We start from the raw sequence: 14793 nt of genomic DNA on the forward strand, positions 1-14793 counted from the left end.
GCTGCAACTAAAACTGGTTTAGTTGTTGTCTTTGCTCAGAGAGGGGTAGAAAACAGTTCTTTATTTTCAAGTTAAGCGTTTTTAGATGTGAAGGAAGAGACGCAGTCTCTTGGCTCTGTCTCCCTCTAAGAGCTGAGTGATCCCCTTGCCCCATCCCGTGGATCAGTATTGCCATCACTGTTGAACATCTGGAGAAACTGACACACAGCAAATCAATCAATTTATCTCCAAACTAAGAAGACATCAGTGTCAGAGAAGTGAGAGGAGTCGTTAGAATCATAGACCCTGGTCTTGTTCTGTTTACTCTTGAAAAAAATCATTTGTTTTACCCAGAGCCCTGAGGAAGATGAACTATCCAAACTTGATTTAAAGAGCTTAATTCAAAATCTACTGTTTGACTCTAACTTCTATAACTAATATAGTTCTATGTTTAGAATGTGCTTAAATATAGAATATGCTTGATATTCTCAAATGTCTGTCAGATTCTTAGGGCAGTGCTCCTCATTATCCATCACATTTTGCCACGAAGAAGCTACTGTTCATCACTGTTGAAACGACGCTCATGTGCTCATTCACTGGGGGAAATAATGCTGCGTCGATGGGGAGATTCACGTGTAAATACTCTGATCTCCTGTTCCCTGTACGTGCTGCTTGTATTTGAAAATGTTCAAATGGCTAACTTAAAGAATTAATACTTTTAATAGGATTTAAATTATAAAGGCATTATAACTGCAACGTAGGAAACAGAGAAAATAGGAAGAAGCTCATAACCATAGCACACTAATTCAACTGCTATTCTCATTTTCAGCAGATCACTTTCCAGCATTTGTTGTATTTATATTTCTTACATGGTTGTGATCATAATGTGTGTAATTCTATATATTTTACTTTCCCACCAAACATTGTCTTTCACTAGTGTTTTCCAAGTTGCTGTAAATTGTCATCTTTAATAGCTGCATAAATTGCCGAAATGGATATACCATTATTATCTAATCATTTACCCATTTAAGAGGTTTTTTTTTTTCTTTTACAATTTTTCCACTATTACCAATAACTGCTGTGATTAATTTATCCATGTGTATAGAGTTCTCCTGTGTTTTGGATTATGCCCTTATTAGGCTAATTCCAAGATTTACAGTTATTAAGAGTCGAACTTGTGGATGAGATTTGAGGGGGTAAGACAGTAGGCAGGAACCATGAAGTGAGCCAGATCTCTTCAATTAGCAAAATCACTAATAAAGCATTTAAAACTTTAAATTGCTCAGAGTCAGCCTGAAGAGTTTATAAGGTGGGTGGGCTGATGTGTTTTAGATGCTTTTTTCCTATCAACACTTAGAGGCTTAGAAAGCAGCCGCTCTCTGAGACAGGAAAGGAGACCTCAAGTGGCAGTGAAGTTGCAGTCAATTGGCCAGCCTGCCCTGGGAAAATATGAATGAGGCCATCTGACGTGGACTTGAGTCACAGAAAAGATATTTAATTACTGATGTGCACAGTTTTGGAAAGGTCGTCCCCAACCGTTCGCAATCAAGAAAATGTTGAATTAGGTCAAACAAGAGCAGTTCACACTCTCTCCATTCCTTTCTAGAACACGCCTCACATGTTATCCCCTCTTCCTGGAACATTTTCCTTCTTACTCCTGTCCCTGTACCTGCCTGGTTTTTGTTGGGCCCTCAGTGCACAGCTTAGGAGGCACTTTCCCCTCAAAGCTTTCCCTGGTCCCACCCTCTGCCCCTCCTAAGTCTGGGTCTTTGCTGACCCCGCCCGGTTCACTTGTCAGCTTTTCCTAGAGCCTCTATCAATTTGAAGGCTGGGTCGGTGTGATGATCACTGTGTATCCCCGAGACCCAGCACAATGCCTGGCACATATGCCAAGAACTAAATCCTTGTTGAATGAAAGACCGGGCGAATCCTAAGATGCCCTGGTGTTACTTGCCCAAAGGACTTCTTGCCATAGAACCAGTTGCTTGGCAAGAGGTTTAGTTTAGCACAGAAAGAAAATAAATAAAGAAGGGACGATTCTAAACTCCTTTCTGCATGATTGTGGATGGAGTGGGCTTCAGCAAAACTTGGAGAAACAGGTTAAAACTATTGAACAAAAGCCAATTTCATCATAGGACTTTTCTTCTCCTCTACAACGTTCTGTTGTCCAGGATCATCTTCTTTTGACAAAATCCTTTCTAGAGGGAATCCCTATTCTCCAGCCCATTTGAACCCATCTCTAGGTTTTTAATAATGTTAAATCTAATGTTTTTAATAGCAGAAAACATTTGGACCCCATAACCCTCTTTTGGGTATTTTAAGTTTGTAGAGTGACAACCTTTCAGATTCGTTTACGCTTTAGTCACTCAAGCATATTGAGTGCTGAAGGTTTTGTGGCTGCTGCTGTTAAGAACCATTTCAGAATATTTGTGATAAGCCTTAGACTAAGCAATGCCTTTTGACCTGAAGCTGGGGAGATGGGAAGGCGTGGGTACCGTTTACCTGATGAGGTTTACAAGACGGAGAGGAAGCTTTCGAGGAAATGCTTACCTCCCGCGGAGAAGCAGACAGGTTTACACAAGGGTGACTGACTGAAAGATGTTAGTCAGGAGGGGCAGAGGTGGGAAGTCTAGTTTTTCAGCCACTAAACTCACAGGGTGACAGATACGTCAAAGGTGACACCTCAAATATTAAGAAACAGGAGAATTCCAACAGCACAAGTGTTATAAGAGTTAGCTGACTTGGAATCAAGAACTATCAAGAATTGCTTCCTACCAGAAGGATGCTGGCAACCAGACAACTCCGGAGGTAATTTCTTACAGTGCTGTAGACATGGCTACTGGAGAGGTAGCGTTTCCTTTCTCTGGGTTGCAGAGCAAAATAACCATAATCGTAATATTTAATGCTTCTTAGAAAGCCCTTTGAGATTACCGAATCTGTGCTTCCAAATCCGTGATTGCCCTCAGTAAATCCCACATTACCCGTATGGGAGAAAGGGCAAAGGTCAAGAGTGCATATACTAAGATTTAATATTTGAAAGGCTCATCTCTAAATCCACAGGCGGGTCCCTGACACCCACGACGTTACCACGTGACTCCTTAAGTCCTTAAATTCCACTTGAGGACAGCTGGAAGGATGATGTGAGCATTCAGTAATAAATCAAGCCTGCAGCTTTGCTCATGATGGGTGGCAGGTTATTCAGCCCTGTCACCCTCCCATCCAAACCGGAGACAATGTCATTGGCCCTGTCATCTAAAATTGTCTCAAGCAATCAGAAATGTACTCAAAGAAATGTACTCGAAAAAGCCAGCGTGGAAACGAGAGGCCGCCGTCATGTAAGACTCAGTTAGCCTGTTCCTGAAGCTTCCGTAGCTATAAGAGGGCACCATGTGTGTTCTGTATTAAACTGAACTTCTCAAGTCTTGTCTTTCTGTGGTTACTCCTTTAAAATGACTTTCTGCATTTTTTGTGTGATCTGAATGCATACTTAGGGGTGCATTTTGAAAGCAAAGAAAGGGAAATTGCTTCAGCCTTAGGGAGAATAATTTAAATAAGACTGAGAAGAATTTCCTGACAGGGAGGGTCCATAGATGGAGTCCTGGAAGACATTCAGAGGGAAGATTCCGGACTCTTTCTCTTGGGTTTCTTAAAAATAGAATAGATTTTCACTCAGTTGGAATGGCTGAGGGTAGCCCTTCCTTATTAGGTTCTCTTGAGGCCTATGATACTGTAGGATATCCTGCCTTACAGGAAGACGGGCCAGCACGAGAAAAATAGACGTGTACCTTCTGCTCCTGGGGCCACCTCATGTCAGGGCTTTTTCTCAGCAATTTAGATGAGTAGATATTATGTTCCATTGGCAGAATTTCTTCCCTTTGGTGATAGAGCGTAACAAATCTTGAGTCCTCTCCATCCCCCCAACTCTGCCACAATGAACCTCACTTTTTGTTTTGTTTAGGACCCCACCCCATGATGTCAGGCAGTATTCCAGGATTACCAGGTCTCTGCCCTCTGACCCAGTCTCTCAGTGGGTTGGCAGCACATTTATAACCATCTACTTCTGTTAAAATAGAGGAACAGAGTGTCCTATGATTCTGAGAAGTGGAGCAAACTTCCACTGGTTGGTATTTCTCAAGAGAATTAACGACCGTAGACAGATTATGTACATGACACAGTGTTCCTAATCCTGAGAAAACCAGCAGGACAGAAACGTCAGGAAAGATTTAGAGCTGCACTGTGTAGTCTGGTTGGAGCATTGAAATGTGGCTCCAGACTGAGATGTACTATAAGTGTAAGATGCACACCAGAATTGGAAGGCTTTGTATGAAAAAAACAGTAAAATGTCTTATTACTGATTTTTATATTGATGATTCCTTGCTGAGATTGAAATGTTTTGGGTGTATTAGGTTAAAGAAAGCGTATAATTAAAATTAATCTCACTTGATTCTTTTTCCTTGCTTAATATGGCTACTAAAAAATTTAAAATTTCAGAGGACTGGCCCGGTGGCGTAGTGCGGCCCGTTGTTTGCAGTTTCAGATCCTGGGTGTGGACCTAGCACTGCTCATTAAGCCACACTCTGGTGGCATCCCACATACACCATAAGAATATGATTTTTATACAGTAAAAGCCTGAGACATGATGTAGTTCACCTGTAAGGTGGCAGCTCCGTTGGCCCCCAACACCAGCATCATAAATGACCTGGACTTAGACTTTGAACCTCATCTCAGGTCAAGAACTGAAGATGGGCTTACCCAGGTCGTTTCGCTTCTTTTAGTTTCTAATCTATGGAGTGAAGATTTAAACATGTGACACGGGATGATGAAGGATTCCCACATCATGGGTGAGCCTCAGGTATTGAGTGTGGAAGAAACTTTACAGCTTTATTTGAACTTAACAGATTAAATAACTGTTGCTTCTAGGCACTTTTCTCTGTCTGACAACAATGCTAGTGATAACTCCATCTTAAAGGTGAAGTAAGTTAATATGGGCTCTGACTAAAGTGACATTGAAGGCAAAGTAAATATCCTGGCCTATAATGGACTTAAAAAAAAAACTGTATATGGGGGCCAGCCTGATGAGTGGTTGAGTTTGTGTGCTCTGCTTCGGCAGCCCAGGGTTTGCGGGTTTGGGTCCCAGGCGCAGACCTACGCACTGCTCATCAGGCCATGCTGTGGCAGCGTCCCACATACAAAATAGAGGAAGACTGGCACAAATGTTAGCTCAGGGACAATCTTCCTCAAGCAAAAAGAGGAAGATTGGCAACAGATGCTAGCTTAGGGCCACTCTTCCGCACCAAAAAAGAAAAACAAAACAAAGCTGTATATGACTTAAAAAAAATCTGGAACTCTTAATGGTGCTACCTAGAATAAATGAATTGACCTGTGTTCTCTACATGTGTGCACACACCCACGTACACGCTTGCCCTCACACCCCATCCTCTCAGCTACTTCCGTGGTTTATAGTATTCTTCTCTAAAAATACAAGGGATTGTTCTCTCTAACAAGTAAACTAGGAACTCCCCAAAACACACATTGCCAAGAAAAAAGAATACAGAGTTGATTCCATATCTTCTCAACTGAGAAGGGTGGTCTGAGTTGCTGGCTGGCCCCTCCAGTGAAGCATGAGCCAGGTCTGCCATCTGCTCCTGTCTGGTCTGAATCACCAGGAGGTACAGTCTCAGCTGGGGGCGGGAAGCCAGGTGCAGATGCTGGGAACAGACCGAGGGCCTCTGTGTTATGAACCTTCTGTCCAGGACCTCCCAGGCCACCAGGCCACCTCATAAAACAAGAGCCAAACGGGTGTCAGGCAGCACTGCTGTGGGCTGACTTCAAACTTTACCATGATTGCCATCATCATTTATTAGGCTCCTCTCTGCAAACGGGGCACTCCACCAAATGAGCCAAACAGATGTCTTTCCAGCCCCTGGGAGTGGCTGATAATATTTAACATTTTAAAGGCACATGGTGAAGCCAATAGATATTAAGGTATAGATTAGAGAAAGATGACATCATGGTAATTCTACATGTAATCAAAATGCATTTAGTGGCTTAGAGGAATAAGAAAGAGTCCATAAAGTGTACTCTGGAATGACACAAGCAGCTAATGAGTTTCCCCTTGGCAAGGAGAGAGGGACCTGTACAGCTCCCCTTCTCCAGCCAGGGCCTTTACGGAAGAGTTGGTGAGCTCTGCTCTGGTTGAGAACAAAAGAGAATCCCAGTCTCCCCATGGGGCTGTGACTGAGGGAGGAGTGTCAGGATACATGAGATTGATGCAATCATCTGGGGACCTCCCCCCTCCCCAACACACAGACGCGCACACACACGCAGCTCCAGGACCAGACTGCTCAGCCAGGCACAGGGTGAGGAGAGAAGATCATCTCCAGGGGCTGTTGGGGTCCAGGCTCTGGTTGCCTAGCAACAACCCCTTCTTCGCGCCCCTCCCCCATCTTGCCATCCTCTGCACACGCCCAGTTCTGTGCCCGCTTCTCCCTTGATGCTAATTTTAACCTATTGAAAGGACAGTTTCACGTGGTTCAAACTGAATGTCAAGAGAGAGAAAAGAAAAGCTGGGAGAAGACACAGGACATCTCCTTCCCTTCCGGGAATGACCCTCCACAAAATTGATTTTATGGTTTTGTTTTCGCTTTTGTGTCACTGCTGAGTTGTCTTTTTCTTTGATGCCTTTGCAAAATCATTTCCACGTATTCTCCAAAGTAGCCCAATGGGAAGTGTTGGCAGATAAGGGACCTCAGAAGATGACTGTAAACTATGGGCTCCAAGTTTTTGTCTCCCTGCTAAAGAGGAATGAGAAAGACTGGTGTAGGGGTCAGGGTGGGGGGTTAAAATGAATTTAGCACACAGTGCAATTCAGCAAAATGTAATTGAGCTTATAGGGGCAAGACACACACAAACACATGCACATGTGCGCACACCCCTAAGAAGAATATGGAAATGAGAGAAGACTGGCCATCTGGCAAGGATGGCGTCACAGAATCTGGGAGTTAACAAATCTGGGTGTTTTTGCTTTTTATCCATAACTCACAGATTGATTTTTGGCACATTGCTCAATTCAGATACTTGCTCATTTGGTAAATCTCCTTTGTTCGTCGACCACTGTCTGTGCAGGTCTAAGTGTGCCCCCCTTTGGGGCAAGAGGGTCTATCTAGAGGTGAGAAATGATTTTTCAGCCTCTATAACTTTTTCCAAATCCAGGGGTAGGTGTTCTTGTTCCTCAAATGGGCTGTGTGTTCCCCACTGCTTGGTTTCGTGTCACTGGGATGGTCCCCTTTCTGGGTGCATCCTGTCCTTTGTCAGGATGGGGTGCAGGACGGTTGGAGGGGAGATCTTTTCATTCTGGCAGCCTCTGTGACGGTTGTCCTACCCAGCCCAAAGAAGGAAGGGAGGAAAGAAGGCAGGCAGGCAGGCCGGCCGGCCCTCTCCTGAGAAACGCGGAGTTGTCCAGTAGCAGAGGTGGTGGAGGAAGGAATCGAAAGGTCTGAGGACATCTCAGCTGCTCTGTATTTTCCCCTGACTTTGTCACCGTGTGGGCCTTCCTTATAGCCCTTGAATCTCTCTGCTTTCCTGTTTCCTCCCTCACCTGGCACAGAACTAACAATTTCGCTGCCAAAGCAAAATGGGAGATTCCCAAATCGTGCCAAAGCGCCTTTCCCACACCTCAGCCACCTGCCAGGTATGTGTAAGTGACCCCCTAGGTGGCAGCTCGACTCCACATACCCACCCCAAACCCATTCCCCACTCCTCCTCAAATACAGCTTATCTTTTTCTTGCACCTCCTTCAAGGAGAGCCCCCCATTGTCCAAGGCAACCAAGAACCCAGACTCCTCTTTTGACTTCTTCCTCAGGTCCATTACCATCCTGAAGTCTTGCCAGGTTTCCCCCTCTTAAGGAAATAACCTTCCGTCTCCGCTCGCACCATCACCCTTGTGTAGACATTGACCACGATGGACTCAACATCATCAACATGCTCATTGTCACTGCCCTGTTGGCTTGGAGTCCTGCAGCAGCTTCCTCGCCGACCTCTGTAATTCCATATTTATGGCCATCCCAATTTGTCCTGCACATCATAAGCAGATTATTCCTCAAGTACGACTTTGTGACATATCTCTGCTCAAAAGCCTTCAATAGTTCATCCTATTTGAATTTTTTTCTTGGACTCTTACGTCCATTTATAACCTGACCCTGGCCTCCTTGCAAGAGCAGTATGTTAAAGAGGTATTAAAGAGTATACTTTTGCCCTGAACTGCCTACTCTCTGAGTGTGCCCTATGGTGTCACAGTTGCCACCCTTGGCCCGGCAGAGCTGGGGTTCTGAACTTTACCATTGCAGGGAATTTTATCCATAGTAATAGAAGCCGCCATGTGACCCCGCTGTAGTCTTTTAGACCAATGGTTCTCCAACTTCTTTTAGTTGCAAAATCCTTTGTGCAAAATCATATAAATGGAGGAAGTCTGAACCCCTCTCACTTTTCCTCCACCTCTAACAGGGGATTCCCCTGAGGGGTCTCAGCAGACCACTCAGGGTTTGGAAATCACTATTCTAGATAGAAACCAGATGATGGAAAATATATGTATCCTTTGCTTTATGCGAATGAGCACATTCCTGAACTGTTAAATGCAAATTGCGTTTTAATTACGTACGCCATCTTTTAAATGCTTTGGAAATTTTATACCTTAGTGATTAATCACCGCATTAGCTAATTGAGCCCTTTTTTCTGTACCAGACTCTGTTCTGAGTGCTTCTTATGTGCTAAATCATCAGCTGATAATCAGCTCCACAACTGGATGAGCTTGGTAACCATTCCCACTTCTTCAATGAGGAAATTTAGGCACAGAGAAGTTAAATAACTCATTTGGAGTGGCTCAGCTGGTAAATAGTAGAGACCTGATTCAAAATCAGGCTGTCTGGCTCCAGAGGAAAAGCAGTGGCTCTAACCAGCACACTGAGAGCACGGACTCTGCGGCCAGACTGCCTGGTTTCACCACCTGGCCAGAATTCGAATCAGCCACGGTCAAGAAGCTACCGGCTCCAACACTTAGTAGCTCCGTCCCCTCGGCCAACTGCACAGCCTTTTAAGCTTCAGTTTCTTTACCCGTGACCTGGGAATGATAGCTGCCTCCATGTTCCTCCTCTGATTTTGTCTGTGAATTGATTCTAAAACCTGCCCGTCAAGTCGAGATTAGGACTCCGTGAATTAGAACACGTAAACTGCTCAGACTTCCCGGTACCTCATCTCTTGGCCTGGAATCAGATGCCCAGGCTGGACCGCTTGGTAGCTGTGATACCCTGGGAAGGAAGCCATTTGCCTTTACTACATCGTGTGTAAAATGGGAGGGTTAACTACCTCGGCCTTTTGGGGATGTGCTACCTAATTTACGGTGTTGTTATTCCTCATAATTTGGTCTTCGTTATGACTCTGTGCAAGGCTCAGCGGAGCATTTGTAGAGTTCAGTGTAAATTCACTTGACAAGAGGTGGGCTGACTGTCTATCAAAAATGTTGTAACTGCCTTAACCTCCCAGGCTGCCCAACACATCATCCCCTGATCTTTTCATGCACACTGGTTATCACCACTTGTCCTTCCAATGTCATGTGCGACTCATAGGACAAGGTCATATGAGGACAGGCAGGATATAAATGGACATGTGTTCACGCAGAGTCCTGATAACCGTCCAGATAAGTGAATCTGGTTTTGACCTCCGATGATGTCAAAGCATGCTAATCACTCGTCATCCTTGAGAATAAAATAGAAAAAAATGATCTTGATGGTCGCAGCCCAGTATTTTATAAATGACTCTATCCGTAATGCTTTGCATTAGATGGTCCTGAAGCGCAATTGTATGCAAATAGATCATACTGGCTGTGACATGTGGGAGGGTAAAAACTAGAGGCAAATAGTGTTGCTTATAAATGAGTTAGTGATGGGTTTCCCAGCCCGTTACTCACAAACTCATGTTCTCACAAGTTCACGCGTTCACCGTTGTTTCCCACTGAGGCCTGTACTCTTTACAGAGGCTGTGGTGCATGAGCCAGATTTTGTAGCGCATGGCGGGATGGACATTTTTGGGCTTTCACATGTGTCGTGCACAGCTCTGCAAGGCTCAGAAGAACTCAAGCCCAACCAGCCTGCTGGGATCCCAGCAATCTTTGATGCTTCCCAGGAGAACCTCATGGCTCCGGAAATGCCTCACTGCCAGTTCACAACGGGCCGCAACTTTTTTCATCTAGAGGAGAAGATTTTAAAAATCTCACACAGAGTCCTTTGAGGGCAGCAACAGATCAGGCCAGTGATTCTTGCATGTTAAATTGTTGAGAGATCTTAATTGCATTACTAGATTGAAGTGAGCCATAGGTCAGTCTGATAAAAATCCTTTCGTAGCCTTCCTTACTCTTGTGATCGTGTCAGTGATTTATGAAATAACAGAGGGACGATCAGTAGACTCGTAGAAGGGTGCGTTCAAACTGTAATAATCCTCCAGATTTCCTCAGTTCTCCACTTCATTTTACTACATATCCGTAACAGAGTCAGAGAGGTGTGGGGAAATCGCTGACTTCTCACTGCATTTCAGAGATTAGTAAAATGGTATGTAAACTAATGCATACATGACATCAAAATGCCTTCAGCATTCATTTGGCCCTGTCACACCCACACCCATACACACACATACACATACACAACGATGCATAAATCTTAGGCAGTTAGCACTTCCACGTAACCCTTAGTTCAACAGCAGTGTTCTCGCCAAATTGTATTCATGAGCATGAAAAAAATAATCTTTCTGTCCAGCTTCACCCTGAGCACCGTGAAATTAAATGCAGTTAATTGTAGGGAAGTTTTGTGGCTCCTTGACTTGTGTCCTTCCCATCTGTCTGGCCACACTGGTCATGGTTCTGGCTGCAGCAACCCACGTACCGCATCTTCACACCTCAACGACTGAAAGCAGCAAAGGGAGTTTCTCTTCCCGTTTCTCTTTTTATCATGGAGGAAGGACCTTCCCCCATGGCTTTCCCATCCCTCACTTCCCGACTCCACCACAGACCGTGGTTGGTTCACATTCCCATATCTGAACCAGTCAATGGAATTAATGTGACGGGCTTAAGCCGGTGGTTCTCGAAGTGTTGTCCTGGATCAGCAGCATCAGCATCACTTGGGAAGATGTTAGAAATGCAAGTTCTTGGGCTCCACCCAGCTATACTCTCGGGGTGGGGTCCATTGACAGTGCTAGGATCTGCTCCAGTGCGGTGGTCTGCATGCTTTCCCAGCACACTGTATATTGAGGCAGTAAGAACTGAACGTGGAGGAGAGTACAGATCTGGGCATCTTTCTGGAGCTTCCCTCGGTGGCCCACAGCTAGGCCCAGTATGATGCCGTGGTTTCCAGGCTTTTGGATTTAAGGGACCAGAAAATTTAGTGATAAAAGGACAGTGTAGCTGGAATTTTTTTTTCCGAGTAAGGGTATTAAAAAATATTGCTGGCTACTTTTAAATGAAAAAGAAAAACACTCCAAAAAGGATATGAAAGCAGAGTAAAGAAGAGTCTTTTAAATAGGTGCATTTAACTTTATGAAGTTTACATACATTAATCTTACTTTTTACTTCCACCACGGACCCACAGAAAAATGTACCAGGGCTTAGGAGCTGTTCATGCAGTAAAGCTCACACTTTGGGTAAAGTCAGATCCGGGTTTCAATCCTGGTTCTCTTTTCCTTGGTGGGTGGTGTGGATGGTCTCTTTTCCTTGGGAGATATTTACCTTGACGAACTTGAGCTTTCTCGTTGCTGAAATGCGAATTGTAATAACGACCTTGTAGGACTGTGAGGAGAATTAGAGATAATGAAGCCATGTCCCTTAGTCCTGGGTGTCTAATACGTGGTGGCTGCTGTCATCAAAAACTCGATGCTAGGCTACTGAACGAATAAGCAAATGAGTGAATGGCTGTCGAAGTACAAACTGCTCGTTTCTTCAATTTATGACCTCTGTCCTCGTTTATTTGTGACCAAAGGGACAACTAAATTATTTCTCAATGAATCCAAGCGTATGGACTTGATGATACTCACAAAAGAGAAAGAGGAATGTAGGAATGGAGCCCAGGCTCCCCAATTTATTCCTGGGATAATTGTTTGAATCCCCAATATTCAGCCAGCCTTGGGGTTGGTTGCTCATTGGCCTCTGAACCCCTCTGCCTTCAAGCACTCAGCTGCATAATAAGACCTATCTGGGACTGGCGAAGCCCCTGGTTGTGAAAGTCACAGGGCAATGCAGTGTCACAGGCCAAGGGATGGATAAGAGGAAACGTGGCTGCAACACTGTGGTGTGGTTCTGGCACTAACCACCTGGAGTTGGTGCAGACTCCACGCATCTCCAGCAAGAGTACCCTCTCTTCAGATGCCAGCCATAAGTTTAGGGGTCCCCAGGCTCTCTGCACTTCCGAGCAGCTGGCTGCAAATTTGGAAGTTCCTATAACCCTCTCACATTTGCTAAGTCACTAGAATGACTCCTAGAACTCAGAAAAGCACGATACAGTTTCATATAAAGGATGCAAATCAGGACCCACCAATGAAGAGACACATAGGGCGAGGTTTGAGAGGGTCCCAAGTGCAGAGCTTTGTGCCCTCTCCCCGTAGAATCAGGACACATCACTCTCACTGTGCTCCAACCAGGAAGCCCCACTGAGCCTCAGTGTCTAGAGTTTTTATTAGCATTTCATTACATAGGCATGATTTTTTTTTTAAATGAGATATAATTGACTTAAAACATTGAGTAAGTTTAACCTGGACAACGTGTTGTGATACACTTATATGTTGCCATATGATTGCCACCATGGCATTAGCTAACACCTCCATGACGTCACATAGTTATCATTTCTTTTTTAGGGGGTGAGAACATTTAAGAGCTCTCTAAGCAACTTTGAAGTTTATAATACAGTGTTGCTGACTGTAATCACAGTACTGTACGTTAGGTCCCCAGAACTTATTCATCTTCTAGTTGCAAGCTAGTCCCCTTTAACAGCATATCTCCAGTTCCCCACACCCTCCAGCCTCTGGTACCCATCATTCTGCTTTCTATTTCTGTGAGTTTGGCTTTGTTCAATTCCATATATAAGTGATATCATACAATATTTTCTTTGTCTGGCTTATCTTACTTAGCATAAAGCCCTCAGGGGTCATCCATGTTGTTGCAAATGGGAGGATTTCCTTCTTTCTCATGGCTGAATAATATCCCATTGTGTATATATACCACATCTTCTTTATCCCTTCATCTGTTGATGGACACTTAGGTTGTTTCCATGTCTGGCTATTGTGACTAATGCTGCCATTAACATGGGAGTGCAGATATCTCTTCAATATCCTGTTTTCATTTCCTTTGGATATATACTCAGAACTGGGTTTGCTGGATCATATGGTAGTTCTATTTTTAATTTTTTGAGGAACATCCATGCTGTTTTCCATAGTGGCTGAACCAACTTACATTTCCACCAAGAGTTACATGGGTATGATTGATCAAGTCATTGGCCACATGACTGAACCCAGTCTCAGCCCCTCTCCCCTCCCTGGAGGTTGGAGGTCAGGCTGGTGACGTGCAGCTCAGAGCCCCAACCCTCTAATCAGGTGGTTGGTCTTTCTGGAGACCAGCCCCTATCCATCCACCTCATTAGCATAAACTCAGATGTGATCCAAGGGGCTCAGACATATTAAAGATACTCCTGTTACTGGGGAAATTCCAAGGACTTACGGTCTGCCTCCCAGGAATCAGGGACAAAAACTAGTCAAATCCTTTATTATACAGCAATAGGTAATGACACAGGCACCCAAAATCTGAAGACTTGGCCTGAGATTGTTGAAACAAGACCAAAGTTAACGTATGAAGTTGCTACTGCCCCCGAGCATGAACTTTGACATCAGAACATTTTAATTGTGTGACTCTTATTAGCTTGCTAGCGCTGCCGTAATGAAATGCCATCGACTGAGTGGCTTAAACAGCAGAAGTTTATTTTCTCTCAGTTCTGGAGGCGGGAAGTCCAAAATCAAGGTGTCAGCAGCGTTGGTTTCTCCTGAGTTCTCTCTTCTTGGCGTACAGATGGCCGCCATCTTGACGTGTCCTCACATGGTCTTTTCCTCTGTGCACATCCCTGGTATTTCTCTCTCTTCTTATAAGGACGCCAGTGTTGTTGGTTTAGGGCCCCACCCTTACAAACCCATTTGACCTAATTTTCCTCTTTAAAGACTTTAGTCTCCAAATCCAGTTACATTGGTCTCATTGAGGGTTAGGACTTTCAACGTGTGAATTTTGCAGAGACACAATTCAGTCCATTATGTTGACCTTGAGCAGATGACCTCTTGAAGCCTTAGAATTTATACCTTTTTTTTTTAAGTAAGTAAAAGGGAAAAAAAAAGTAGATAATGACCCATTTTTTGAAGGGCAGTCGTGAGGCGTAAAAGCAGCAGTGTGTGTAAAGCTGCCCATAATTGACATCCTGAGGGAACACCATGGCCTCACAGCATCATTTTTATAGGGACACCCTGGTGTGCTGCCTGGGATGAGCCTCCAGCTTCTGTGCCTGGGAAGTGAGTGTTTTATGGGGCTGGTTCTCTTTGTTCTGAGTCTAAAGACAGCTGTTCCCCTCAGACTTGGTGTTTCACAGAGGGAGTCCAGAGCTGGGTCAGCACATGCCGACTCAGACCTGAATCATTGCTCTGGCAGTAGGTGTCTGCCACTCCCTAACTCAACCACTCTAAAACGGGGATGAGGACTGGACAGACTCCCTTCTCCTCCTGAGCCAGGAGACTGGATGCAATGA

At 44.5% G+C, this 14793-nt stretch overlaps 1 protein-coding gene across 29 annotated transcripts in view; it reads left to right on the forward strand.

Moving 5' to 3' along the window:
- FRMD4A (FERM domain containing 4A) overlaps nucleotides 1-14793 on the forward strand; it is a 589108-nt gene that overhangs the window by 401052 nt on the left and 173263 nt on the right. The gene's annotated exons all lie outside the window — the stretch shown is intronic.

The sequence above is a fragment of the Equus caballus genome, chromosome 29 (genome assembly GCF_041296265.1).
Source record: "Equus caballus isolate H_3958 breed thoroughbred chromosome 29, TB-T2T, whole genome shotgun sequence".
Taxonomy (NCBI): Eukaryota; Metazoa; Chordata; class Mammalia; order Perissodactyla; family Equidae; genus Equus; species Equus caballus.